Raw genomic sequence first — 5,498 nt, 5'->3', positions numbered from 1 at the left:
TTCCAGAGCTCTCCCTGCAGCTTGTGAGGGAATTCAGTGGATACTACAGGTCAAAGTTATGAACACATAGGTTTCTCAGGAAGGGGAGAGGAAAGGGAATGAAGAAATAAAGTTTCATAGTTTGATAGATATGAGAAACAAAGTTATAAATACAAGGTTTTGAGAAATACATCTGGTAGTCAGGATGCCTATGACAAACTTGTGACCTTTCTGAGAGATACATCTGACGTCATGATGTCTAGTGATATAAAATAAGTTTTGGTGATCAAGATTCTGACTAAACAAAATTAAGACAAACCAAAGAAAAACCACTGTTCTCAGAAAGACCCCCTACACCTCCCTGTGGTAAATTCCAAGAATGAGCACAGGGAGTCATCCTGACCCCGACCAACCACCCAGTCCCCCACCTCTTCTAAGGGACATGCCAACTTTCCCTTTTCCCAGTGATTTGTCAAGGTCAGGTGAAGGGCTAGATGAGAAAAGTGACTAATTGAGCCAAGAACAGCCCCTTGAGCAGTCCAGCCAGTACCTGAACAGATCCTTTGTCCTGTGTACCATCAATGAGAATAGGCCAGCTAACCCTGTTGCTGAAGTCTGCCCTCTGTGATGAATAAAAGTTGTGTGCTTTTGGGATTCGGGGTTGCCTCTCCCTGTGTGGATGAGCAACCCCACATACGTGGATTAAAAACCTTATACCCTCATGCTATTGCAGCAGTCACTTTGTCAATCTGTGCTCTGTGGGTTGCGCTCCTGAGGTAAGGCCACTATGGATTCTTACATTTTGGTGCATTGGCCAGGAACTATGCTCCCCCAAGACCACAATTGACAAAGAGAATGGGGGTAAGCTGGAGCAAATTTGTGTTTGTGTTCTGTGTTATTTTCTGTTTTGTCTCTGTGTCATGTTGTCTTGTCTTTGTTTCATGTTGTCTTGTGTTGTCCATGTCTGCTGTCTGAAGGGTTCGAGTTCCTTCAGAGGTGGGTTCTAGGCCCCCCCCCCAGAGATGGGTTAGAGTCCCCTCGGTGGTCGCTGTTGGTCCCATAAGGGGCTTACACCTGTGACAGGCAGATGTGCTAGTTGTCACAGGCCATAGCCCTAGAGGACGCTCTAGGAGGAGAAAGGATTCTAGAGGCCACTTTAGAATCCCGTTGGGACATGGGATCAGAGATGGTCCACCTCATCCCAGAAGCAGCTAAGGTTAAGCTGCAGTTTGGGCCAGGTACTGAAAGGTATCAGACATCTGTTAGGATGCCTTGTCTTGGTCTTGTTTGTCTAGTTTGTTTTCTGTGGTATTGTCATGTCTTTTTGATTTTTGTTTCATTTTTGAACTTGGACTGATGACTGTGTTTGAAATCATGGACTGCCTGTTTTGTTTGTCAAAGAGTTTTACTTGGTCCTCTTGGTGCTTAACTTGGGAATGATTTGCTTGAGAAAAATTGTTTTTTGCCAGGGTGTTTTGTCTTTCTCCCTTGAGCCTCCTCCCAGAGGAGAGATGCCCCTCCCTTTGCTCCCCTTGCCCAGTTTAGCTCCTGTCAACAGTTAATCACACATGTGTGTGAAGGACTCCAGGTTAGCGAGTGGTCCTGTCTGAAGCAGGCATTAACAAGAACCTGAAAGCTTTGCCTTGAATCCTGAAGAAGGGATCTCCCTGTTGCTTAGACACTCACAGCTTCTAAAGAAGGGACAGCACAGAATGGGGAAGTGTGGGGCTAAGGGTGGCAAGTGTGCAGGCCCACTAGCAAGCAAGCTTTAGGCTGCAGGAGAGCAGTGGCGAAGCTCAGGCCGAGCTGGCGCGAGAGGAGTTTCAAGGTGATGAGGCCGGCTGGGGCTGATGCTTTGACAGCAAAAAGATAGTGTAGAGTTAGTAATTGTTTTAAAGACTATTATGAGACCTTTGGCTCTGAAAAAAAATTCCAGTCGCTGCCTTCAGTGTCCAGACCTTCAACACTTGCTCACAGAAGGAGAGCGTTCATTAACAGAACTTTCTTTGAGGGAGCCTGCTTCCTTCCCCTTATGTGCTGGCCCTATTCCAAGAGAGGAGTCAGTCTCCAACATTAAGTCACCTTTCCAGTTAGTCATCAGTGACATGGAAAATGTCTCTGATCCTATTCCTGCAGCAGTCAGTTCCTGCCCCTGTGGTCAAAATGCCCCAGGTTGGGAGGCAGGGAAGCCCCTAAAGTAGTTTCAGAAAAAAATCTGCAACAAACTGCGAAGAACTTTGTTTTACCAGTCAGAATTTAGAATTCAGGCTTTGGCGTGTTTATCCTAGAATGATAACAGGAGAAAGTCTTGGCATGGGCTCTTCAGCCTACTTCTACTGGAGACTGTGTCCAAGGTCAGGATCAATGTTTTCTTTTCCATAAGCCCTTAACCCAGTGAGACAGCTTGGTGAAGGGCTGGTACTGCAGTCCTGGAACTCTGAGGCATGGTGAGAGCTGTAGTTCTATTAAAGGTTAGTGCTCCAATGTTAAGAATCTCTTTATTAGAGGTAAGAGGCAGGAAGCCCAGTTCAACTTTGACTTCTGCCTCAGAAATGGCAGGGGCAAAAGTCCTGAAAGCCCCAGGTGGACCGGTTACAATTCTTTTGTCAGCTGCTTGGCATCTACCACCCAGGTCCTAACCATCTCTCCATCCTTTTGTTATTAGTTTTTACTGGAAGCCTAGTGTCGTTTGGAGGCTGGGTCTCTCGAGAGATGAAGCCACTGAGCGGACACTGAAAAGAGGCACTCCTTAAGAGAAAATCTAAGTCCAGAGAGACAGCCGGTAACAGACAGGCTGCCCCTCTGCTCGCCTTTTTGTTTCACGGGCACAAGGCTTGTACTTATTTTGCACCGGCCTTTTCATCCCAATAAAGCTTCCTTATTTAACTGTGTGACTGAATGCTATTTGTTCTCTTCACTGGACCTCTATTTTCTAGACTCTCTTCTTGTTTTCACTTGAGATGCTTGTTAGTAGCTGTTACAGGTCTTCTTTACCACCGAGGAAAGACAGAATCCTACTAAAGGCCAGAAAAAATGTTCCAGACATGGATGGAAGACCCTCACTCCTGCCTGTTGACTTCAATACCCCTGAAGGTAGGGAGTATGCCAAGGTCTATCGCCAGACTCCAATGGTAGGTGTTTATGGGCTGGAAAATGCCCCACCAATTTGGCTAAGGTAAGGGAAAGCTATAAAGAGAAAGTTGCAGAAACTCGAAAGGTTAAGATAAGTTGCTGAGAGAGTTAGTGTAAGTTGCAGAGAAAGTAAGGTTGAAGTGTGGTTCAGGGTCTGTGCACATATGTGGACAGCATCTAGTAGCTGTAGAGGAAGATGCAGAAGATAGCCTAACAGAGAGACTGAGGAAGAGAAAGAGGAAAGAAGACAAAAAGAGCAGGAAGCTAGGTAAGAGGAAGAAAAGAGACAAAAAGAAGAGGAAGCTAGAGAGCTAAAGAGAGATAAAAGCAAGAGTAGAACTTATACTGGCCCCAGTAGTTAGAGAGACTAAGAAGACAATACCTGGCAACAGAAGAGAATTCCAGGCTAAAGATCAGGATACTATTGTAAGGAAAAAGGACACTGGGTCAGGGACTACCCCAGGAAAAACAAGAGGGGGCTTTACAGCAGCCCTGAAGGCAAGCCTCTCAGTCCTAGAGAGCTGCCTATGCACAAAGATAGGACGGAAGCCCGCCCAGTTGTTTCGTGAATATGGGGACACAACACTCCGTGGTCCTACACGCAAATGGGCTAGTGTCCAGCAATACCTTGAGTACAAGGGACTACCAGCAACAAACAATACTCATGGACTACCCGAAGAATGGTGGACCTTGGCGTGCGCCAGGTATCCCACTTGTTCCTTGTGATCCCAGACTGCCCCTACTAGTCTGAACCCTGCAAACCTGCTACCAGACCCTGACCTAGACCCCACTTCATGACTGTCAGCAGGTGCTCACTAAAGCACAGAGGTGGTGTAAAGATCTGACTGACCAGTCACCAGAGGGGGCAGATGCCACCTGGTTCACGAATGGGAACAGCTTCTTAGAGGAAGAAAAAAGATGGGCTGAGGCAACAGTGGTAGAGGGAAACAGAGTCATCTGAGCTCAGGCCCTACCAGAAAGCACCATTGCTCAGAGGGCAGAGCTCACTCCCCTCACCAATGCCCTTGAGCTGAGAAAGAGACTTAACCTCTATGTGGACAGCAGGTATGCTTTTGCTACAGCCCATCAGCAGAGGGGCCTGTGACATCTGAGGGCAAAAAAAAAGATATTCTGACTCTGTTAATGGCCCTCCATGACACAGCCAGGTTGAGGAAGAGATTCTGGTACACCTCAATGAGAACGAAAATCCTGCTAACAGATGGCCTCGGTAGCCATCATGAAGATACCGGAAGAAATCTTCCCCCAGTTTTGGGTGCCCAAGTTAATTGGGTCAGACAATGGCCTTGCCTTCGTTGCCAAGGTAAGGCAGGGTGTGGCCAAGTATTTGGGGGTCGATTAAAAATTATACTACATCTACAGACCTCAAAGTTCAGGACAGGTAGAGAGAATAAAAAATATTCTAACAGAAACCCTGACCAAATTGACCATGGAGACTGGCGCAGACTGGGTGGCACTCCTTCCCTCTTGCTTTCTTCAGAGCAAGAAATACCCCTTCCAGATTCAGCCTTACCCTCTGTTTGAGATCTTATATGGGGCTTCAACTCCTTTGACTGATGCTATTGAACCAACATGTCATAGTAACAATAATTTATATGCCACACTAAAAGGCCTACAGGTGATACGGAAAGAAGTCTGATTGCAGCTGGCAGCAGCCTATGCCCCACAGACCCCTGAGACATCTCACCATTTCTAGGTCAGAGGCTCCATTCACGTACGACAACACCAGGCCCAGACACTTGAGCCTCGATGGAAAGGACCACACCTGGTGCTGCTGACCACCCCGACAGCCATCAAGTGTCAGCCCTCACCACCTGTGTACTAGCTGTTGGGGTTGGGGCTGGGACCTGGAGGGACACTTAGATCTTTAAAAAGCTCCCTAGACTTGCATGTCAAATAAGTAGATACATCAGAGACTTGACTGGTGGATGCTGTGATGGGGTTGCTGTAATGCTCACTTGAGAGGTGTGCTTTGGAAACAATAATTTTATGTTTTCCCTGGGTTCCACTGAGATAGATCCCCCAATCACAAGTGGGGAGGTAGGCTTGATTTCTATTGCAAATGATATATCATTCCCTTAGTATGAAGGCATTGTATATGTTAGTACACTTGGGCCTGTGCCTCAGGAATCACAGCCTGTATAAGTTTAGAAGTTCTAAAAGGCAATCATGACTTTTGTGTGTTAGTTCAGATACTGCCCAGATTGTTATACAATCCTTATGAGGACATACTAACTATTGGGATCGTGATGCTAGAGACTTAGTAAGGCACAAAAAAGAGTTGGAAATTACATTGGCAATTGTCTTAGGGCTGAGTTTAGGTGCTGCAGGGGCAGCTACAGGGACATCTGCCATTGCCCTGCAACACA

This window comes from Rattus norvegicus, chromosome 10 (assembly GCF_036323735.1).
Source record: "Rattus norvegicus strain BN/NHsdMcwi chromosome 10, GRCr8, whole genome shotgun sequence".
Lineage (NCBI taxonomy): Eukaryota > Metazoa > Chordata > Mammalia > Rodentia > Muridae > Rattus > Rattus norvegicus.
The sequence above is the reverse complement of the archived record's forward strand: the minus strand, read 5'-3'. Positions refer to the sequence as shown.